A 25,789-nucleotide genomic window follows, 5' to 3' on the forward strand; every position below is an offset into this window, starting at 1 on the left:
ACCGGCCCCTTTCTCATGAATGATAGCGAATAAACACATATCGAGGATAACACGCCTAGCATGGAAGATACTAATAGCCCCCTGTCACCACATGAGCGGTTCGGACATGCAAAACAGATTATTTCTTGAAGGTTTAGAGAGTGGCACATGCAAATTTACTTGGAACGTCAGGTAGATACTGCAAATAGGTAGGTATGGTGGACTCATATGGAACAACTTTGGGTTTATGGAAGTGGATGGATGATACGTCTCAAACGTATCTATAATTTTTGATGGTTTCACGCTGTTATCTTGTCATCTTTGGATGTTTTATGTACCTTATATATCTTTTTTGGGACTAACTTATTAATTCAGTGCCAAGTGTCAGTTCCTGTTTTTTTGTGTGTTTTTGGCTCTTTTCAGATCTGATTTTGGAACGAAGTCCAAACGGAATAAAATCCCCGAAATGATTTTTTCCCGAACGGAAGAAGATGAGGGGGCCTGTGGGCCAAGCCAGGAGGGCTCCTGGGAGCCCACAAGCCCCCACTCCGCCACCAGGGGGGAGGCGGCGGTGGCAGGGCTTGTGGCCTCCCTAGCCGCCCCCTAACCTAGATCTTTGGCCTATATATTCCCTAAAATACATCAAAAAATGAGGGGAGCCTCGAAAATACTTTACCACCACCGCAAGCTTCCGTTTCCGCGAGATCTCATCTGGAGACCCTTCCCGGCGCCCTGCCGGAGGGGACTTTGGAGTTGGAGGGCTTCTTCATCATCATCATCGCCCCTCCAATGACTCGTGAGTAGTTCACTTCAGACCTACGGGTCCGTAGTTAGTAGCTAGATGACTTCTTCTCTCTCTTGGATCTTCAATACAAAGTTCTCCATGATCTTCATGGAGATCTATCTGATGTAATCTTCTTTGGCGGTGTGTTTGTCGAGATCCGATGAATTGTGGATTTGTGATCAGATTATCTATGATATATATATTTGAGTCTTTGCTGATTTCTTATATGCATGATTTGATATCCTTGTAAGTCTCTCCGAGTCTTGGGTTTTGTTTGGCCAACTAGATCTACGATTCTTGCAATGGGAGAAGTGCTTGGTTTTGGGTTCTACCATGTGGTGACCTTTCCTAGTGACAGTAGGGGCAGCAAGGCACACATTAAGTAGTTGCCATCAAGGGTAATAAGATGGGCTCTCTCGTTGATATGAGATTGTCCATCTACGTCATGTCATCTTGCTTAAGGCGTTACTCTGTTCTTTTGGACTTAATACACTAGATGCATGCTGGATAGCGGACGACGTGTGGAGTAATATAGTAGATGCAGAAAGTATCGGTCTACTTGTTTTAGATGTGATGCCTATAGATATAATCATTGCCATAGATATCGTCACGACTTTGCGCGGTTCTATCAATTGCTCGACAGTGATTTGTTCACCCACCGTCTACTTGCTTTCATGAGAGAAGCCACTAGTAAACACTACAGCCCCCGGGTCTATTCACATCCATCGTTTACACCTACGCTTTTACTTTGCTTTCTTACTTTGTTGCTTTCAGTTCTCACTTGGCGAACAATCTATAAGGAATTGACAACCCCTTCATAGCGTTGGGAGCAAGCTTTTTTGTGTTTGTGCAGGATCTTGTGATACTCCTCCACTGGATTGATACCTTGGTTCTCAAACTGAGGGAAACACTTACCACCGCTGTGCTACATCACCCTTTCCGCTTCGAGGGAACACCAGTGCAAGGCTCCATAGCCGTAGCAGAAGGATTCCTGGTGCCGTCGACACGACTACTCTTGTCGCCGTTGCCGGGGAAGCACAACTGCCATCAGAAGTATTTCTGGCGCCGTTGCCGGGGAGGAGAGATCAAGATCTATCCAAGTAGGTCTCACAGACTCATCTCTTGCATTTACTTTTGTTGCCAGTTGCCTCTCGTTTTCCTCTCCCCACTTCACATTTGCCGCTTTCATTTGCCTTTCTCCTTTGCCGTTTTCTTTTGCCTTTTCCGTTTTGCCTTTGCCGTTTTGCCTTTGTTGGTTTTCTTGCTTGCTTGTGTGCTTGTTTGTTTGTTGAAGTCATCATGGATGAAAACACCAAACTTTGCGACTTCTCGAGCACTAATAATAATGATTTTATTAGTACTCCGATTGCTCCCGCCACTAGTGCGGAATCGTATGAAATCAACGCAGCTTTGCTGAATCTTGTTATGGAAGAGCAATTCTCTGGCCTTCCTAGTGAAGATGCCGCATCCCATCTCAATACCTTCATTGAGCTTTGTGATATGCAAAATAAAAGAGATGTGGATAATGACGTGATTAAGTTGAAACTTTTCCCTTTCTCGTTGCGAGATCGCGCAAAAACTTGCTTTTCTTCTTTGCCTAAAAATAGTATCGGTTCTTGGGATAAGTGCAAAGATGCTTACATATCCAAGTATTTTCCGCCGGCTAAGATCATCTCCTTACGTAACGATATCATGAATTTCAAGCAACTTGATCATGAAAGGTCGCCTGCTAGCAAAAAGGTGCATGCTATAGAAGAAATTAACTCGCTTAGTGCTAAGATGGACGAGTTGATGAATTTGGTTGCTAGTAGAAACGCTACCGTAGATCTGAATGACATGCCACTATCTTCTTTGATTGAGAGTAGCAACGCTAGTTTGGACGTGAATTTTGTTGGTAGGAACAAATTTGGCAACAACAATGCTTTTAGAGGAAACTATGTTCCTAGGCCTTTTTCTAGTAACTCCTCTAACAATTATGGCAATTCCTACAACAACACTTATGGAAATCACAAGAAATTACTGTAGCGACCCGACTCAAGACGAGTCAAGCCTCTGTGTTTCTGTGCCATCCCTGGATCAGTATGCTGGCACACACAGTACATCAATGTATATATCAAAGTCAAATCACATGTAAATAGCGTAAAACTGATATATACCTTAAATATTTCAGCGGAAGCAGTCAAGGGAGTGGAGTTCCAATAAACGCCAACGGCAAGTTGAGTGTAGACCGTAACCCAGAATCATACTCTTACTCGTCGAAGAAAAATATCTGCAACATAAGACGTTGCAGCCGTGTAGGTCAGCATATTGAATATGCCGGCAAGTCACATAAGAGAGGGGAGAAAGGTAATCATTTATACTATATGCATATATGGCAGGTGGGGCTATAAGTTTTAAGCGAAAAGCAAGTTTTTCTCCTACAACAAGAGTGGGCTAAAAGCAAAATGTTACTACTTTGTTGGTTGTTAACGAGATGGTTCCGCCAACCAGTTCTCGTACCCGAGTTGTCAATAATTACCCTCATCAAATATATTTAATGGTGCTGAGAAATCCAGATAACTTCAGTTCCTTTGGCTCAAGTTGTCCATGACCGTGGATACGGCTAATCGATTATGTTTGAGTACTCTGCAAAGTTTTGCACACGTTCCCCACAAGATTTGATCGCCTCCGAGTATGTCCTCACACTTCAGGGTGTTTGAAGACCGGATGATGAAAACATGGTCTTTCAACGGGTCCCTCTGAATCCCTGTCGGTGCCCATCCATTCCTACCGTTCTTCTACATCTACTAGCACCGCCTGTCCAGAGTCGTCGCGTTGTCCAACCAAGCCAGAGCCCATAATGACTTGTGGCTGTGCAGGTAAGCCTCGGGTCTTGAAAATATCCATCCGTCCCTTTGAGACTGGGTGAAGCTTTCCGCAGGATGTCATGGCCTCTCCAGCATCCCGAGTCATCCACTGGGTTCTCCATGGAGCCGATCAACCGTCCTTCACCCAGAGTTGCATTGCGTCCAAGGTCTTGAAAATCTTGTCTTAACCTGTCTTGATTATTTAATCAACCTCGCATCACTCGTGTTATGCACTCAACCGAAATCCCGTCTACTCAAGCATAGCAATATGAAATTTGTCGTCCCGGGGCCAAGTATCGGGGTTGTTGTGTGCCTACCACATGATACTACAATCTATACTAAAATTTCCAAGTACCTACTCAGCATGCAATTGGGCATAGGATGGTAGAACTACGATGCATAAAACATAGGTGATAGTATGATCAAAGTGACTTGCCTGGTGATGTTGACGAAGAAGAATTTCTCGAGAAAATATCTTGATAGACTACTCGTCACTCTCCGATGAAATCTATATAACAAACATATCATTCACATAAGCACTCATACTAGCAATCATTCTAGCAATCAAAACAACAGAGAGAGCGAATAGGAATCCAAAGGAAACTTCAAACAAGACTAGGGAGTCTTCTACTACGTCAAACACTAAATATTTTTTGTCTAACAGAAAATAAAACACTAAAATAGAAAAAAATAACAGAAAACAAAATATAAAATAACTAAGATAACAGAAGTAAAATTTACAAAACAATATTTTTTATAAGTATTTTCAAAATAGGAAATCAAACTAGCAATGCAATCAATTCGCAAGTTAGTATAGAACTAGAATTGATTCCATGCAAACAAATAAAATAAAAATAAAAACTTGTTGAGAACCTACTGTTATCTAACAGAAAACCAAATATAAACTTTCTCAAATATAAAATAAACTAATTTAAAAACAAAAATAGAAAAAGAAATAGCTATAATCCTAAAAGAACTAAAACAGAATCTGTTTTGGTAAAAACCCCAATTAAAAATATTTAAAAAAATTTGAAACTTAAAGTACTAAAAGATAGGATCAATACGAAGCAGCAGCAAAAAGAATCAAATTAAAAGCTATTTTTAAACTTCCGGAATAAGCAAAACAAGCTTTAATTCAAATCTGATCTAACTTAATTTTTATAAATCCAAACATAGACAAATTATATATCTACAGAAATACATAAAATTTGTGATCCAACCGAAAAAGAATCACCTAATTCGGTGTTATAAACTAATAGATATGAATTTTCTAAGATTGCAATTTTCTGAAAAAACTGCAATACGGGATTTCGTGAATCTCACCATGGGTGACAGAGAGGAAGAACTCCGGCGAGGTAGATGCTCCGGCGAGGTGGGGAGGTCGCCGGCGGGGTGGGGAATCGGCGGGGGAGGGGTGGGGCGCGCAGGGGTGTGGTGCAGCGAGGGTAGGGGCCATGGGGAGGTCGGCAGGGAGCTCCTGGACTCGACCGGGGCAGGGTTACTCCAGCGAGGTGGTCGGCGGCTAGAGGCGATGAGAGTGGCGTCTCTTTGGGAAAATGGAACGAGGACGCCGGGTGGGTTCTTATAGGGGGCTCGGGAGGAGCTGGGATGGAAGGGAGAGGGAGATCGGGAAGGGAAGATTTCCGTGTCCATGGTTAAGGAAGGTCCTGTGCACGTGAGGAAGGAGATAGAGGAAGAAGAAGATCCCGTTGGGCCAATTTTTGGAAAGGTCTTAATGGGCCACCGTTTATTTCCATTTAAACACGATTTCTTTCCTTTTTCAAAACTATGAAACTAAAACGATAAAAGGGAAATCAAATCAACTCGGAATATAGAGTTTGTATATACTAAAATTATCAGGAAAATAAAATCTAAATGATGGGCATTTTTCCACGGCCAAAATAAAAACTTAAAAAAAAATGTTTTTCCAAAAAATCCCTAAAAGCATTATTTCTTTTTGCAATTATTTTCTCAAATTAAATTTTGGTTTTTTCTTGGCTCAAAATATTTCAATGAATGGCCCTGGTTTTTGGAGGGTCATTTTCCTCCGCTCTTTCTTGCGTGCAAGAATTTTGTCGGGGCATTTTCTCGGGGAAGAAAAATATAGAAGCAAGGGCAAATATTTTGAAAGGATTCAAATGCAAACTCCGTTCAAATTCTTTATAGTTGAAGAAGTCATGTCATCTTCTCTCTTTTCTTTTAAAAGATTGAATTTGAATTCATCGGAGATGGGGAAAGTCATTTTATTCCCTCTCATTCAAAAGTTTTTGAAAAGTTTCAAATTTCACACAAGTTTCAATCACTCAAGCAAGCAAACAAACAATCTAATAATTATTTTAACATTCCAAAATTTGGGATGTTACAAACCTACCACACTTAAAATGAATCTCGTCCTCGAGATTCGAAGAGGCTAGAAAGAAAGGTTAGGGTTTGGGGGTCTTCTAACAAATCCAGATTCCGGCAAAGTGGGATGCTACGACACTTAAAATGAGTGCTACTGGTCCCTTAAGATTTTAACAAACCTCTGGGGTTTTTCGCATCTGACTCCTCATAGCCTTCGTATCTTCCGCTATATTCATAACGTTTCCATTAAAACGAGGGTCCTTCAGTTGATATAAGCTTCTTCCTTTACTGGGTCTTCTTAACTGACAGTCTCGTGATCAATTCTAAATAACCTATCGATGATTCTCATAGTGGTCTACCATTTGTGGTTATCCTGCAGAGAGAGGGGTCTTGGTTTCATTCTCACCGTAAAATTTCCTACGCGTGACAACAAATGCCATGTACATGGGGCTTTCATCATACCATTCAAAGGCTTAAACAAAAGCTTCAAAGAACGTCGTCTCTCACTATGGGTAAGTCTCTCAGATTTACCATTTCGAATAGCAAGAGAATGATAATAGTAAGTCGTCATGGTGGCCAAGCCATGTCGCACTGAAATCATTACCTTGTATAAGGCTTAGTGAATCTCGTATTCTAACACTTGGGCATCCTCACAAGCATTGCAGAATTTCTCTTGTCCCCGAACGAAGTTCAGATAATCCATTGGTTCTGCAAGCTGAACAAAACATCTATCGTATCTTCACAACTCTCAGGTTTTTTCGTATGTTCCTAAGAAAACGTGTGCTGATCCATCATAGCTTCTTCCATAAATCATATTCATTTCATAATCAATTATTTATTACATCCTTGCTTTCTTCAAAATTCCAACTCAAAAGTAATTTATTACAAATGCTGCCATCCACATTGTTCGGTATGGTCAAGTATTTCTGCCAAATTTATTCATTTGTCTCTCTTGGAGGTACTTTAGTTCCATCGGAACTTTCTGAGGTGCTCCTTGAAATCATCCATCTTTTGCTTCATTATGGTGGTCATGAGCTTCATCTCCATCATCTCCGCACGTACCTCACTTAGGTATTCCTGGGTATGACGGAGTCTTGCTTCAAGTATTTCTCCAATCTGACGTATGGCTTCCATGGCAGCTTCACGAACAACATCAAAGAAGATTGCTCGTGGTACACGCGAAATGAAAAAGTATTGCCCCATAGTCTTTGGACAAACTCCTTTCACATGGTGGAGGTGTACTTCCACATACCAAAGTTCCACTCCACTTTCCATGAATGGGTAGCCTTTGTAGACTGCATCCCCTTCAAGATGAATGTGCTTCATCATGTCCTTCAGGATTTTCGGGTAATCATGACCACTGGTCAGGGCCATGATCGTTTCTGGGCCCTTGAGGAATGACTCGTAGAGAGTTGTCATCTGCAGGTGTCAGTAAATAGGTACTCAGAGGAATGTATATGTCTCCTTGGTAGTTATGGCACATTCCTACTCAGTGGATCCTGTGGGGTTGCCGATTACTACCACACTTAGAATGTATTATACTCATGCCTGCATTGACCATATTTTCTCATATGCTCATAATGTTCAGAGATCTTTGCTCGTAGAGAAACAACACATACATTTTCAACATAGGCAATCATGAGACAATAAATTCCATTATTTCATGATGTTATTACAATCTCAGGGACTTCTGTTACAAAAATTTCACTCCATGATCTCAATGAAAAACAAGAGTGCTTCGGATCACACTTATTGCCCTGGTCAAAACTTAACTACTCCATTCTAGCTTTCTTCCTTTGCGGACAATCGCTAGCAAAATGTCCTGCTTCCTTGCAATGAAAGCAAATGAGTTCTGACAAGTCTCGAGGCTTCTTAACTTTTGCTTTTGCTCCTGGGATTTCCGGCTTCCTTCCTGAGCACATGTATTTGTGGTGGCCAAATTCCATGCACTTGTAACATCTCACATGACTCAGGTCTATATCTACAGAGATTTGGCTCTTCCGAGGGTACTTTTTCTTCTTTCCGGAGTCCTTTATTTTGGCCAGTTCTTCTATTTCAAGTGGATCAAACTCCACGTTTTCCGTCGGGAAGTTTCCCAGATACTCTTGGCTTCTCTTCGTGCAGTCCTGTGAATAATGTCCTTCTTCTCCACATGAGTAGCATGCATTGGAGAAAAATCTGGTCAGACCTTGTCCATCAGGGTCTTCAATATTTTCGTTCATCACCGGTTCTTCTAGAATCTTCTTCTTGAGTGTTTCCTTCACTGCATCTTTCTGCTGCTTGACAACTTGTTGTACCTTGGGGTAAATGTGACATTGAGCTGGGTAGTGGGTGGTTCCTTCACAAAGGAAACAAGTCACCTGACTGCTTGGGCACTCCTCAGCTGGGTGATTTTCTTCACAATGAGTGCATCCATGCTTGTGTTCTTCCTGAGTGTGTCCTATTTCTCCACAGATCTTGCATGCACAAGTCTTCTCCTTCGAATTGTCATAGCACTTCTAAATAAGTCAGGATCTTAACAGAGTGTTCTTGAATTCGTCCCAAGTTTCTGCTCCACTAAATCCTTGTATGGCATGGTGCATTTTCCACCAGATTGCAGCACTTTGTGTAAAGTACTGAAGAGCGTGTTCCACTTCATACTTCCTTGAGATCAAGTTGCTCCCAAAGTGGTTCTCCATGTTTTGGATCCATATATCAGCCTCGAGCTGGGTCATTGGTCCAGAGACTACAAGTCCAGTTTCATACTCCATCTGGTAGGGTTGAGGTTTTGGGGATGAGACGGGTAGGAGAGGGAGGGAGATACACACAATACAAACAATATTTTTGAGAATAGGTTTTATTTGTGGCCATCGGAAAACACACACCAATGACGGCTCACAAATCATCGTAACTATTGTGGGTATATAACAGGGGTTTGGACTTCTAATGGTCATATAATTATTCGAAATCTTCAGGGTCTTTGAGCTCTTCGGGTCTTGAGAGTCTCCAATTGGTGCACCTTCAATTCTTCAAATGCATGTTCAAATCTTCTTTACTTTGAAGTAGAGCTCCGTTGATTCTTCATGAGGTCAAAGGTGTAAGGGTATTGTCTAACTATTGGAGGTGAGGGAGAACATTTGATGAAATCAGAAGAGATGAGAAGTGAAGGATGTTCTTGAAAATAACATTTTTGAGAGATCCTATCCTAAGAAGTTTCTAGTTTCTAGGGTCACGTCCTACAGTCAACATGTGCTCTGATACCATTTCTGTAGCGACCCGACTCAAGACGAGTCAAGCCTCTGTGTTTCTGTGCCATCCCTGGATCAGTATGCTGGCACACACAGTACATCAATGTAGATATCAAAGTGCAATCACATGTAAATAGCGTAAAACTGATATATACCTTAAATATTTCAGCGGAAGCAGTCAAGGGAGTGGAGTCCCAACAAACACCAATGGCAAGTTGAGTGTAGACCGTAACCCTGAATCGTACTCTTACTCATCGAAGAAAAATATCTGCAACATAAGATGTTGCAGCCGTGTAGGTCAGCATATTGAATATGCCGGCAAGTCACATAAGAGAGGGGAGAAAAGTAATCATTTATACTATTTGCATATATGGCAGGTGGGGCTATAAGTTTTTAGCGAAAAGCAAGTTTTTCTCCTACAACAAGAGTGGGCTAAAAGCAAAATGTTACTACTTTGTTGGTTGTTAACGAGATGGTTCCGCCAACCAGTTCTCGTACCCGAGTTGTCAATAATTACCCTCATCAAATATATTTAATGGTGTTGAGAAATCCAGATAACTTCAGTTCCTTTGGCTCAAGTTGTCCATGACCGTGGACACGGCTAATCGATTAGGTTTGAGTACTCTGCAGAGTTTTGCACACTTTCCTCACAAGATTTGATCGCCTCCGAGTATGTCCTCGCACTTCAGGGTGTTTGAAGACCGGATGATCAAAACATGGTCTTTCAATGGGTCCCTCTGAATCCCTGTCGGTGCCCATCCATTCCTACCGTTCTTCTACATCTGCTAGCACCGCCTGTCCAGAGTCGCCGCGTTGTCCAACCAAGCCAGAGCCCATAATGACTTGTGGCTGTGCAGGTAAGCCTCGGGTCTTGAAAATATCCGTCCGTCCCTTTGAGCCTGGGTGAAGCTTTCCGCAGGATGTCATGGCCTCTCCAGCATCCCGGGTCATCCACTCGGTTCTCCAGGGAGCCGATCAACCGTCCTTCACCCAGAGTTGCATTGCGTCCAAGGTCTTGAAAATCTTGTCTTAACCGGTCTTGATTATTTAATCAACCTCGCATCACTCGTGTTATGCACTCAACCGAAATCCCGTCTACTCAAGCATAGCAATATGAAATTTGTCGTCCCGGGGCCAAGTATCGGGGTTGTTGTGTGCCTACCACATGATACTACAATCTATACTAAAATTTCCAAGTACCTACTCAGCATGCAATTGGGCATAGGATGGTAGAACTACGATGCATAAAACATAGGTGATAGTATGATCAAAGTGACTTGCCTGGTGATGTTGACGAAGAAGAATTTCTCGAGAAAATATCTTGATAGACTACTCGTCACTCTCCGATGAAATCTATATAACAAACATATCATTCACATAAGCACTCATACTAGCAATCATTCTAGCAATCAAAACAACAGAGAGAGCGAATAGGAATCCGAAGGAAACTTCAAATAAGACTAGGGAGTCTTCTACTACGTCAAACACTAAATAGATTTTGTCTAACAGAAAATAAAACACTAAAATAGAAAAAAATAACAGAAAACAAAATATAAAATAACTAAGATAACAGAAGTAAAATTTACAAAACAATATTTTTTATAAGTATTTTCAAAATAGGAAATCAAACTAGCAATGCAATCAATTCGCAAGTTAGTATAGAACTAGAATCGATTCCATGCAAACAAATAAAATAAAAATAAAAACTTGTTGAGAACCTACTGTTATCTAACAGAAAACCAAATATAAACTTTCTCAAATATAAAAGAAACTTATTTAAAAACAAAAATAGAAAAAGAAATAGCTATAATCCTAAAAGAACTAAAACAGAATCTGTTTTTGTAAAAACCCCAATTAAACATATTTAAAAAAAATTGAAACTTAAAGTACTGAAATATATGATCAATACGAAGCAGCAGCAAAAAGAATCAAATTAAAAGCTATTTTTAACTCCCGGAATAAGCAAAACAAGCTTTAATTCAAATCTGATCTAACTCAATTTTTATAAATCCAAACATAGACAAATTATATATCTACAGAAACTACATAAAATTTGTGATCCAACGCAAAAAGAATCACCTAATTCGGAGTTATAGACTAATAGATATGAATTTTATAAGATTGCAATTTTCTAAAAAAACTGCAATACGAGATTTCTTGTATTTCACCATGGGTGACAGAGAGGAAGAACTCCGGCGAGGTAGCTGCTCTGGCGAGGTGGGGAGGTCGCCGGCGGGGTGGGGAATCGGCGGGGGAGGGGTGGGGCACGCAGGGGTGTGGTGCAGCGAGGGTAGGGGCCATGGGGAGGTCGGCAGGGAGCTCCTGAACTCGACCGGGGCAGGGTTACTCCAGCGAGGTTTTTGGAATTATTTCTTTTTCCAAAAAACCCCTAAAAGCATTATTTCTTTTTGCAATTATTTTCTCAAATTAAATTTTGGTTTTTTCTTGGCTCAAAATATTTCAATGAATGGCCCTGGTTTTTGGAGGGTCATTTTCCTCCGCTCTTTCTTGCGTGCAAGAATTTTGTCGGGGCATTTTCTCGGGGAAGAAAAATATAGAAGCAAGGGCAAATATTTTGAAAGGATTCAAATGCAAACTCCGTTCAAATTCTTTATAGTTGAAGAAGTCATGTCATCTTCTCTCTTTTCTTTTAAAAGATTGAATTTGAATTCATCGGAGATGGGGAAAGTCATTTTATTCCCTCCCATTCAAAAGTTTTTGAAAAGTTTCAAATTTCACACAAGTTTCAATCACTCAAGCAAACAAACAAACAAACAAACAATCTAATAATTATTTTAACATTCCAAAATTTGGGATGTTACAATTACCCTCTCATTTAGAGAGTAATATCAAAGAGTTCATTAACTCTCAAAAGATTTTCAATGCGTCCATAGAGGAAAAACTACTCAAAATAGACGATTTGGCTAGGAGTGTTGATATGATGTCTTGTGTTATTGATGCTTTGAAAGTTAGATGCACTCCTCCCAAGGTCAACTTGGATGAAACTTTGAAAGCCATGCATATCTCCATGAATGAGAGCAAAGAGATAACCGCCCAAATTTTCGCTAGACATGAATGGTTTAAAAGGGTGCGTTCTAGTGATGCAAATCACGAAGATCTTAAAGTGCTTGGTGTGTCTCCTCTTGAATCTTTGTTTTCGCGTGTCAAACCAATTTATGGAGGGGCTGGATATGAATCCACTTTGGTTGAAAAACGCCCCAATGATTTAGAGCCCACCTATCTTGATGATAAAGGTGTGGAGAGTGGAGTAGAAGAAGTCAAAATTTTGGGTAGTAATGAAACTCCCACTTTGGATTTCAAGGAATTCAATTATGATAATTGCTCCTTGTTTGAATGCATTTCTTTGATGCAATCCATTGCAAATTCTCCACATGCTTATAGCCAAAGCAAAGCCTTTACCGCGCATATCGTAGATGCTATGATGAAATCTCTTGAAGAGAAGCTTGAACTAGAAGTCTCTATACCTAGAAAACTTCATGATGAGTGGGAACCTACTATCAAAATCAAGATAAAAAACTATGAGTGCAATGCTTTGTGTGATTTGGGTGCTAGTGTTTCCGCGGTTCCAAAGTCTTTATGTGATATTCTTGGTTTTCATGAGATTGAAGAGTGTTCTCTTAATTTGCATCTTGCGGATTCTACTGTCAAGAAACCCATGGGAAGGACCGATGATGTTCTTATTGTTGCAAATAACAATTATGTACCCGTGGATTTCATTGTACTTGACATAGATTGCAATCCTTCATGTCCCATTATTCTTGGTAGACCTTTCCTAGGGACTATTGGTGCTATCATCGATATGAAGGAAGGGAATATTAGATTTCAATTTCCTTTAAAGAAGGGCATGGAGCACTTTCCTAGAAAGAAAATAAGATTGCCTTATGAATCTATGATGAGGGCTACCTATGGTTTGAGCACCAAAGATGACTATACGTGATTCCATCACTTTTTGCCTAGCTAAGGGCGTTAAACAAAAGCTCTTGTTGGGAGGCAACCCAACGAATCTATCCTTTTTCTTTCTGTTTTGTGTTTTCCACACTTTCATAATTCTGTTATGATTGTGTTTTTGTGTTTCTTTTTGCGTTTGTGCCAAGCAAAACCGTTATGATTAGTCTTGGGGATGATCGTTTGGTCATGCTAGAAAAAACAGAAACTTTCTCCTCACGAAAAGAATTTTCAATTTTTTTCTGTAAGAACTTTTGAGTTGATTCTTTTTGCTGGTGATTTCTACGCAAATTATTCAGAGTGTCGTAATTGTTCATAATTATTGAAGTACCAGAGGTATATGAAATATACAGACTGCTACAGACTAGTCTCCTGTTAACAAATTCTGTTTTTGTTGTGTTCGTTGCTTATTTTGATGAAACTATGGATAGTATTGGGGGGGTATTAGCCATGGAAGATTGAAAATACAGTAACCCAACATCATAACAAGTAGAATTTAAGTTTGCTACAGTACATAAGGAAGTGGTGGTTTGCTTTCTCATACTAATGTTATCACGAGTTTCTGTTTAAGTTCAATGTTGTGAAGTTTTCAAGTTTTGGGTGAAGTTCTTATGGACAAAAAGATAAAGAGTGGCAAGAGCTCAAGCTTGGGGATGCCCAAGGCACCCCAAGAGATTAAAGGATGCTGTAAAATCCTAATCTTGGGGATGCCCCGGGAAGGGATCCCCTCTCTCGTCTTCAATCCATCGGTAACGTTACTTGGGGCTATATTTTTATTCACCACATGTTATGTGTTTTTGCTTGGAGCGTCTTGTATCGTAGGAGTCTTTTATTTTTTTGTGTCACAATCATCCTTGCTGCACACCTAGAGAGAGAGACATGCACTCACCGTGATTTTGTCGAGCTTCACTTATATCTTTTGGTAGACAATTCAGCTCACATGTGCTTCACTTATATCTTTTGAGCTAGATACTTTTTGCTCTATGTGCTTCACTTATATATTTTAGAGCACAGCGGTGCGTGGCTTGGTAGTTTATCTATGATTTGAAAGTATTCTCAAAAGGGGTAGTTGTCCAAAGGGATACCAAAACTTCCACCTTCATGTGCATTGAATAGTTAGAGAAGTTTGATTCATCTCAATTAGTTTTGAGTTGTGGTTATGGTAATATTGAAGTCATGCTAGTAAGGTGTTGTGGATCTAGAAATACTTGTGTTGAAGTTAGTGTTGGGGAACGTCGCATGGGAAACAAAAATTTTCCTACGCGCACGAAGACCTATCATGGTGATGTCCATCTACGAGAGGGGATGAGTGATCTACGTACCCTTGTAGATCGTACAGCAGAAGCGTTAGAGAACGCGGTTGATGTAGTGGAACGTCCTCACGTCCCTCGATCTGCCCCGCGAACAATCCCGCGATCAGTCCCACGATCTAGTACCGAATGGACGGCACCTCCGCGTTCAGCACACGTACAGCTTGACGATGATCTCGGCCTTCTTGATCCAGCAAGAGAGACGGAGAGGTAGAAGAGTTCTCCGGCAGCATGACGGCGCTCTGGAGGTTGGTGATGATCTTGTCTCAGCAGGGCTCCGCCCGAGCTCCGCAGAAACGCGATCTAGAGGAAAAACTATGGAGGTATGTGGTCGGGCAGCCGTGAGAAAGTCGTCTCAAATCAGCCCTAATTGCTCCATATATATAGGAGGAGGGAGGGGGACCTTGCCTTGGGGTCCAAGGGACCCTCAAGGGGTCGGCCGAGCCAAGGGGGGGAGGACTCCCCCCCCAAACCGAGTTGGACTTGGTTTGGTGGGAGGAGTCCCCCTCCCTTCCCACTTCCTCCCTTTTTTTTCTTTTCCTTTGATTATTTATTCTTGGCGCATAGGCCCCCTTGGGGCTGTCCCACCAGCCCACTAAGGGCTGGTGTGTCTCCCCAAAGCCTATGGGCTTCCCCGGGGTGGGTTGCCCCCCCCCCCCCCCCCCCGGTGAACTCCTGGAACCCATTCGTCATTCCCGGTACATTCCCGGTAACTCCGAAAACCTTCCGGTAATCAAATGAGGTCATCCTATATATCAATATTCGTTTCCAGACCATTCCGGAAACCCTCGTGACGTCCGTGATCTCATCCGGGACTCCGGACAACATTCGGTAACCAACCATATAACTCAAATACGCATAAAACAACGTCGAACCTTAAGTGTGCAGACCCTGCGGGTTCGAGAACTATGTAGACATGACCCGAGAGACTCCTCGGTCAATATCCAATAGCGGGACCTGGATGCCCATATTGGATCCTACATATTCTACGAAGATCTTATCGTTTGAACCTCAGTGCCAAGGATTCGTATAATCCCGTATGTCATTCCCTTTGTCCTTCGGTATGTTACTTGCCCGAGATTCGATCGTCAGTATCCGCATACCTATTTCAATCTCGTTTACCGACAAGTCTCTTTACTCGTTCCGTAATACAAGATCCCGCAACTTACACTAAGTTACATTGCTTGCAAGGCTTGTGTGTGATGTTGTATTACCGAGTGGGCCCCGAGATACCTCTCCGTCACACGGAGTGACAAATCCCAGTCTTGATCCATACTAACTCAACTAACACCTTCGGAGATACCTGTAGAGCATCTTTATAGTCACCCAGTTACGTTGCGACGTTTGATACACACAAAGTATTCGTCCGGTGTCACTGAGTTATATGATCTCATGGTCATAGGAATAAATACTTGACACGCAGAAAACAGTAGCAACAAAATGACACGATCAACATGCTACGTCTATTAGTTTGGGTCTAGTCCATCACATGATTCTCCAAATGACGTGATCCAGTTATCAAGCAACAACACCTTGTTCATAATCAGAAGACACTGACTATCATCGATCAACTGGCTAGCAAACTAGAGGCGTGCTAGGGACGGTGTTTCGTCTATGTATCCACACATGTAAATGATTCTTCATTCAATACAATTATAGCATGGATAATAGACTATTATCTTGATACATGAATTATAATAATAACTATACATTTATTATTGCCTCTAGGGCATAATTCCAACAGTCTACCACTTGCACTAGAGTCAATAATCTAGCCCTCACATCACCATGTGAATTACATTGTAATAAATCTAACACCCATACAGTTCTGGTGTCGATCATGTTTTGGCCATGGAAGAGGTTTAGTCAGCGGGTCTGCTACATTCAGATCCGTGTGCACTTTGCATATATTTACGTCCTCCTCCTCGACGTAGTCGCGGATGAGGTTGAAGCGTCGTTTGATGTGTCTGGTCTTCTTGTGAAACCTTGGTTCCTTTGCTAAGGCAATGGCACCAGTGTTGTCACAGAACAAGGTTATTGGATCCAGTGCACTTGGCACCACTCCAAGATCCATCATGAACCGCTTCATCCAGACACCCTCCTTAGCCGCCTCCGAGGCAGCCATGTACTCTGCTTCACATGTAGAATCTGCTACGACGCTTTGCTTGGAACTGCACCAGCTTACTGCACCCCCATTAAGAATAAATACGTATCCGGTTTGCAACTTAGAGTCGTCCGGATCTGTGTCAAAGCTTGCATCGACGTAACCTTTTACGGCGAGCTCTTCGTCACCTCCATACACGAGAAACATCTCCTTAGTCCTTTTCAGGTACTTCAGGATATTCTTGACCGCTGTCCAGTGATCCACTCCTGGATTACTCTGGAACCTACCTGCCATACTTATGGCCAGGCTAACATCCGGTCTAGTGCACAACATCGCATACATGATAGAACCTATGGCTGAAGCATAGGGGACGGGGCGCATATGCTCTCTGTCTTCATCAGTTGCTGGGCACTGAGTCTTACTCAATCTCGTACCTTGTAAAACTGGCAAGAACCCTTTCTTGGACTGTTCCATTTTGAACCTTTTCAAAACTTTATCAAGGTATGTGCTTTGTGAAAGTCCTATCAGGCGTTTTGATCTATCCCTATAGATCTTAATGCCTAGAATGTAAGCAGCTTCTCCTAGGTCCTTCATAGAGAAACTTTTATTCAAGTAACCTTTTATGCTCTCCAAAAGCTCTACGTTGTTTCCAATCAGTAATATGTCATCCACATATAATATTAGAAACGCCACAGAGCTCCCACTCACTTTCTTGTAAATACAAGATTCTCCAACCACTTGTATAAACCCAAATGCTTTGATCACCTCATCAAAGCGTTTGTTCCAACTCCGAGATGCTTGCACCAGTCCATAAATGGATCGCTGGAGCTTGCACACTTTGTCAGCATTTTTAGGATCGACAAAACCTTCGGGTTGCATCATATACAACTCTTCCTTAAGGAAACCGTTAAGGAACGCCGTTTTGACATCCATCTGCCAGATTTCATAATCGAAAAATGCAGCTATTGCTAACATGATTCAGACGGACTTAAGCATCGCTACGGGTGAGAAGGTCTCATCGTAGTCAACTCCTGGAACTTGTGAAAAACCCTTTGCCACAAGTCGAGCTTTATAAACAGTCACATTACCGTCAGCGTCCGTCTTCTTCTTAAAGATCCATTTGTTCTGAATAGCCTTGCGGCCCTCAGGTAGTATCTCCAAAGTCCACACTTTGTTCTCATACATGGATCCTATCTCAGATTTCATGGCTTCTAGCCATTTGTTGGAATCTGGGCCCACCATTGCTTCTTCATAATTCGCAGGTTCATTGTTGTCTAACAACATGATTGATAAGACGGGATTACCGTACCACTCTGGAGCAGCACGTGATCTCGTCGACCTGCGTGGTTCAACAGAAACTTGAACTGGAGTTTCATGATCATCATCATTAACTTCCTCCTCAACCGGCGTCGCAACGACAGAGGTTTCCCCTTTCCCTGCGCCACCATCCAGAGGGATGAGAGGTTCGACAACCTCGTCAAGTTCTATCTTCCTCCCACTCAATTCTCTCGAGAGAAACTCCTTCTCGAGAAAAGTTCCGTTCTTAGCAACAAACACTTTGCCCTCGGATTTGAGATAGAAGGTGTACCCAACTGTCTCTTTTGGGTAGCCTATGAAGACGCATTTTTCCGCTTTGGGTTCCAGCTTTTCAGGCTGAAGCTTTTTGACATAAGCATCACATCCCCAAACTTTAAGAAACGACAACTTTGGCCTTTTGCCATACCACAGTTCGTATGGTGTCGTCTCAACGGATTTTGATGGTGCCCTATTTAAAGTGAATGCAGCTGTTTCTAATGCATAACCCCAAAATGATAACGGCAAATCAGTAAGAGACATCATAGATCGCACCATCTCTAACAAAATACGATTACGACGTTCGGACACACCATTACGCTGTGGTGTTCCAGGCGGTGTTAACTGCGAAACAATTCCACATTGTCTTAAGTGAGCACCAAACTCGAAACTCAGATATTCACCCCCACGATCAGACCGTAGGAACTTGATCTTCTTGTTACGATGATTTTCCACTTCACTCTGAAATTGCTTGAACTTTTCAAATGTTTCAGACTTGTGCTTCATCAAGTAGACATAACCATATCTACTTAAATCGTCATTGAAGGTGAGAAAATAACGATATCCGCCGCGTGCCTCCACGCTCATTGGACCACACACATCGGTATGTATGATTTCCAACAAGTCACTAGCACGCTCCATTGTTCCGGAGAACGGAGTCTTAGTCATCTTGCCCATGAGGCATGGTTCGCATGTGTCAAGTGAATCAAAGTCAAGTGACTCCAAAAGTCCATCAGCATGGAGTTTCTTCATGCGTTTTACACCAATATGACCTAAGCGGTAGTGCCACAAAAATATGGCGCTATCATTGTTTACTCTAACCCTTTTGGTCTCAATGTTATGTATATGCGTATCACTATCAAGATTCAATATGAACAATCCTCTCACATTCGGTGCATGACCATAAAAGATGTTACTCATAGAAATAGAACAACCATTATTCTCAGACTTAAAAGAGTAACCGTCTCGCAATAAACAAGATCCAGATATAATGTTCATGCTCAACGCAGGCACTAAATAACAATGATTTAAGTTCATCACTAATCCCGATGGTAGCTGAAGTGACACTGTGCCGACGGCGATTGCATCAACCTTGGAACCGTTTCCTACGCGCATCGTCACTTCGTCTTTCGCCAGCCTTCGTCTATTCCGCAGTTCCTGTTTCGAGTTGCAAATATGAGCAACAGAACCGGTATCAAATACCCAGGCACTACTACGAGAGCCGGTTAAGTACACATCAATAACATGTATATCAAATATACCTGATTTTTCTTTGCCCGCCTTCTTATCTGCCAGATACTTGGGGCAATTGCGCTTCCAGTGACCCATACCCTTGCAATAGAAGCACTCTGTTTCAGGATTAGGTCCAGCCTTGGGTTTCTTCGGCGGATTGGCAACAGGCTTGCCGCTCTTCTTCGAATTGCCCTTCTTGCCTTTGCCGTTTCTCTTGAAACTAGTGGTCTTGCTCACCATCAACACTTGATGCTCTTTACGGAGTTCAGACTCTGCGACTTTCAGCATCGCAAACAACTCGCCGGGAGACTTGTTCATCCCTTGAATGTTGTAGTTCAACACAAAGCCTTTATAGCTTGGCGGCAGTGATTGAAGGATTCTGTCAGTGATAGCTTCTTGCGGGAGTTCAATCCCCAGTTCAGCTAGACGGTTTGAGTACCCAGACATTTTGAGCACATGTTCACTGACACACGAGTTTTCCACCATCTTGCAAGCATAGAATTTATCGGAGGTCTCATACCTCTCGATCCGGGCGTTCTTCTGAAAGATAAACTTCAACTCCTGGAACATCTCAAATGCTCCATGACGCTCAAAGCAACGTTGAAGTCCCGGTTCTAAGCCATACAAGACTGCACATTGAACTATTGAGTAGTCCTCCTTACGTGCTAACCAAGCGTTCTTAACATCCTGATCAGCCGTAGCGGGTGGTTCATCTCCTAGCGCAGCATTAAGGACATAATCCTTCTTCCCAGCTTGTAAGATTAGCTTAAGCTTACGAGCCCAGTCTACAAAGTTGCTTCCATCATCTTTCAACTTAGCTTTCTCTAGGAACGTATTAAAATTCAGGATGACACTTGCGTGAGCCATGATCTACAACACAAATATATTCAAAGTGGACTTAGACTATGTTCAAGATAATTAGAGTTCAACTTAATCAAATTATATGCTAAACTCCCACTCAAAAAGTACATCTCTCTAGTCATTTGAGTGGTTCATGATCCACTTACACTATCCCAAGTCCGATCATCACGTGAGTTGAGTATAGTTTCAGTGGTAAGCATCCCTATGCTAATCATATCAACTATATGATTCATGATCGACCTTTCGGTCTCATGTATTCCGAGGCCATGTCTGCACATGCTAGGCTCGTCAAGCTTAACCCGAGTGTTCCGCGTGCGCAACTGTTTTGCACCCGTTGTATGTGAACGTTGAGTCTATCACACCCAATCATCACGTGGTGTCTCGAAACGACGAACTGTAGCAACGGTGCACAGTCGGGGAGAACACAATTTCGTCTTGAAATTTTAGTGAGAGATCACCTCATAATGCTACCGTCGTTCTAAGCAAAATAAGGTGCATAAAAGGATTAACATCACATGCAATTCATAAGTGACATGATATGGCCATCATCACGTGCTTCTTGATCTCCATCACCAAAGCACCGGCACGATCTTCTTGTCACCGGCGCCACACCATGATCATCCATCAACGTGTTGCCATCGGGGTTGTCGTGCTACTTATGCTATTACTACTAAAGCTACATCCTAGCAAAATAGTAAACGCATCTGCAAGCACAAACATTAGTATAAAGACAACCCTATGGCTCCTGCCGGTTGCCGTACCATCGACGTGCAAGTCGATATTTCTATTACAACATGATCATCTCATACATCCAATATATCACATCACATCATTGGCCATATCACATCACAATCATACCCTGCAAAAACAAGTTAGACGTCCTCTAATTTTGTTGTTGCATGTTTTACGTGGTGACCAAGGGTATCTAGTAGGATCGCATCTTACTTACGCAAACACCAGAACGGAGATATATGAGTTGCTATTTAACCTCATCCAAGGACCTCCTCGGTCAAATCCGATTCAACTAAAGTTGGAGAAACCGTCACTTGCCAGTCATCTTTGAGCAAAGGGGGTTAATCGTAACGATGAAACCAGTCTCTCGTAAGCGTACGAGTAATGTCGGTCCAAGCCGCTTCAATCCAACAATACCGCGGAATCAAGAAAAGACTAAGGAGGGCAGCAAAACGCACATCACCGCCCACAAAAACTTTTGTGTTCTACTCGAGAAGACATCTACGCATGAACCTAGCTCTGATACCACTGTTGGGGAACGTCGCATGGGAAACAAAAATTTTCCTACGCGCACGAAGACCTATCATGGTGATGTCCATCTACGAGAGGGGATGAGTGATCTACGTACCCTTGTAGATCGTACAGCCGAAGCGTTAGAGAACGCGGTTGATGTAGTGGAACGTCCTCACGTCCCTCGATCCGCCCCGCGAACAATCCTGCGATCAGTCCCACGATCTAGTACCGAACGGACGGCACCTCCGCGTTCAGCACACGTACAGCTTGATGATGATCTCGGCCTTCTTGATCCAACAAGAGAGACGGAGAGGTAGAAGAGTTCTCCGGCATCGTGACGGTGCTCCGGAGGTTGGTGATGATCTTGTCTCAGCAGGGCTCCGCCCGAGCTCCGCAGAAACGCGATCTAGAGGAAAAACTATGGAGGTATGTGGTCGGGCAGCCGTGAGAAAGTCGTCTCAAATCAGCCCTAATTGCTCCATATATATAGGAGGAGGGAGGGGGACCTTGCCTTGGGGTCCAAGGGACCCTCAAGGGGTCGGCCGAGCCAAGGGGGGAGGACTCCCCCCCCAAACCGAGTTGGACTTGGTTTGGTGGGAGGAGTCCCCCTCCCTTCCCACTTCCTCCCTCTTTTTTTTCTTTTCCTTTGATTCTTTATTCTTGGCGCATAGGCCCCCTTGGGGCTGTCCCACCAGCCCACTAAGGGCTGGTGTGTCTCCCCAAAGCCTATGGGCTTCCCCGGGGTGGGTTGCCCCCCCGGTAAACTCCCGGAACCCATTCGTCATTCCCGGTACATTCCCGGTAACTCCGAAAACCTTCCGGTAATCAAATGAGGTCATCCTATATATCAATCTTCATTTCCAGACCATTCCGGAAACCCTCGTGACGTCGGTGATCTCATCCGGGACTCCGAACAACATTCGGTAACCAACCATATAACTCAAATATGCATAAAACAACGTCGAACCTTAAGTGTGCAGACCCTGCGGGTTCGAGAACTATGTAGACATGACCCGAGAGACTCCTCGGTCAATATCCAATAGCGGGACCTGGATGCCCATATTGGATCCTACATATTCTACGAAGATCTTATCGTTTGAACCTCAGTGCCAAGGATTCGTATAATCCCGTATGTCATTCCCTTTGTCCTTCGGTATGTTACTTGCCCGAGATTCGATCGTCAGTATCCGCATACCTATTTCAATCTCATTTACCGACAAGTCTCTTTACTCGTTTCGTAATACAAGATCCCGCAACTTACACTAAGTTAGATTGCTTGCAAGGCTTGTGTGTGATGTTGTATTACCGAGTGGGCCCCGAGATACCTCTCCGTCACACGGAGTGACAAATCCCAGTCTTGATCCATACTAACTCAACTAACACCTTCGGAGATACCTGTAGAGCATCTTTATAGTCACCCAGTTACGTTGCGACGTTTGATACACACAAAGTATTCGTCCGGTGTCAGTGAGTTATATGATCTCATGGTCATAGGAATAAATACTTGACACGCAGAAAACAGTAGCAACAAAATGACACGATCAACATGCTACGTCTATTAGTTTGGGTCTAGTCCATCACGTGATTCTCCAAATGACGTGATCCAGTTATCAAGCAACAACACCTTGTTCATAATCAGAAGACACTGACTATCATCGATCAACTGGCTAGCCAACTAGAGGCATGCTAGGGACGGTGTTTCGTCTATGTATCCACACATGTAAATGAGTCTTCATTCAATACAATTATAGCATGGATAATAGACTATTATCTTGATACAGGAATTATAATAATAACTATACATTTATTATTGCCTCTAGGGCATAATTCCAACAGTTAGTGATTCCCGTAGCATGCACGTATGGTGAACCGCTATGTGATGAAATCTGAGCATGATTAGTCTATTGATTGTCATCCTTTGCGTGGCGGTCGGGATCGCGCGATGGTTTATACCTACGAACCCTTTCCCTAGGAGTATGCGTTGAATGCTTTGTTTCAATTACTAATAAAACTTTTGCAACAAGTATATGAATTCTTCATGACTAATGTTGAGTCCATGGTTTAGATGCACTTTCACCTACCACCATCACTATCTTCTTAGTGCCGTGCAACTTTCGCCGGTGCACAAAACCCACCATTAGCCTCCCTCAAAACAGCCACCATACCTACCTACTATGGCTTTTTCAAAGTCATTCCGAGATATATTGCCATGCAACTACCACCATGACATGTGCCACCACGTCTACATTGCCATTGCATGATCGTAAGATAGCTAGCATGATGTTTCCATTAATGTCTACGCCATGCTAGATCATTGTCACGGTACACTACCGAAGGCATTCCATATAGAGTCATAGTTGCTCTAAGTTTTGAGTTGAAAGTGTGATGATCATCATTAATGGAGCATTGTCCCATGTGAGGAAATAAAATAGGCCAAAGAAGCCCACCAAAAAAAAGAGGCCAAAGAGCCCACCCAAAAAAATGAGAGAAAAAGAGAGAAGGGACAATGCTACCACTTTTTCCACACTTGTGCATATTAAGCACCATGATCTTCATGATTGAGAGTCTCTCGTTTTGTCACCACCATATAGCTAGTGGGAAATTTTCATTATATAACTTGGCTTGTATATTTCAATGATAGGCTTCCTCAAAATTGCCTTAGGTCTTCGTGAGCAAGCAAGTTGGATGCACACCCACTAGTTTTCTTTAAGAGCTTTCACATACTCTTAGCTCTAGTCCATCATTTGTATGGCAATCCCTACTCATTCACATTGATATCTATTGATGAGCATCTCCACAGCTCATTGATAGGCCTAGTTAATGTGACTATCTTCTCCTTTTTTGTCTTGCAATATCCACCATACTCCACACCATCTATAGTGCTATAACCATGGCTCACGCTCATGTATTGTGTGAGAGTTGAAAAGGTTGAGAAAGTAAAGGTGTGAAACAATTAGTTGGCCAATACCGGGGTTGTGCATGATGTAAATTGGTTGTGCAATGATGATAGAGCATAGCCAGACTATATGCTTTTGTAGGGGTAACTTTCTTTTGGCGTTGTTATTTTGGAAGTTCATGATTACCTTGCTAGTTTGCTTGAATTTTTATTGTTTCCACATCAATAGCAAACTATTGTTTTGAATCTAATGGATCTGAACATTCACGTCACATAAGAGGAGTTACAAAGGACATCTATGCTAGGTAGCATGAAAGCATCAAAAATTCAGTCTTTATCACCTCCCTACTCGAGGACGAGCAGGAGTTAAGCTTGGGGATGCTTGATACGTCTCAAACGTATCTATAATTTTTGATGGTTTCACGCTGTTATCTTGTCATCTTTGGATGTTTTATGTACCTTTTATATCTTTTTTGGGACTAACTTATTAATTCAGTGCCAAGTGCCAGTTCCTGTTTTTCTGTGCTTTTGGCTCTTTTCAGATCTGATTTTGGAACGGAGTCCAAACGGAATAAAATCCTCGAAATGATTTTTTCCCGAACGGAAGAAGATCAGGGGGGCAGTGGGCCAAGCCAGGAGGGCTCCTGGGAGCCCACAAGCCCCCACTCCGCCACCAGGGGGTAGGCGGCGGTGGCAGGGCTTGTGGCCTCCCTGGCCGCCCCTTGACCTAGATCTTTGGCCTATATATTCCCTAAAATACAACTAAAAATGAGGGGAGCCTTGAAAATACTTTTCCGCCGCCGCAAGCTTCTGTTTCCGCGAGATCTCATCTGGAGACCCTTCCCGGCGCCCTGTCGGAGGGGACTTTGGAGTTGGAGGGCTTCTTCATCATCATCATCATCGCCCCTCCAATGACTCGTGAGTAGTTCACTTCAGACCTACGGGTCCATAGTTAGTAGCTAGATGGCTTCTTCTCTCTCTTGGATCTTCAATACAAAGTTCCCCATGATCTTCATGGAAATCTATCCGATGTAATCTTCTTTGGCGGTGTGTTTGTCGAGATCCGATGAATTGTGGATTTTTGATCAGATTATCTATGATATATATTTGAGTCTTTGCTGATTTCTTATATGCATGATTTGATATCCTTGTAAGTCTCTCCGAGTCTTGGGTTTTGTTTGGCCCACTAGATCTATGATTCTTGCAATGGGAGAAGTGCTTGGTTTTGGGTTCTACCATGTGGTGACCTTTCCCTGTGACAGTAGGGGCAGCAAGGCACACATTAAGTAGTTTCCATCAAGGGTAACAAGATGGGATCTGTCATTGATATGAGATTGTCCATCTACATCATGTCATCTTGCTTAAGGAGTTACTCTGTTCTTTTGGACTTAATACACTAGATGCATGCTGGATAGCGGTCGAT

The sequence above is a fragment of the Hordeum vulgare genome, chromosome 6H (genome assembly GCF_904849725.1).
Source record: "Hordeum vulgare subsp. vulgare chromosome 6H, MorexV3_pseudomolecules_assembly, whole genome shotgun sequence".
NCBI lineage: Eukaryota > Viridiplantae > Streptophyta > Magnoliopsida > Poales > Poaceae > Hordeum > Hordeum vulgare.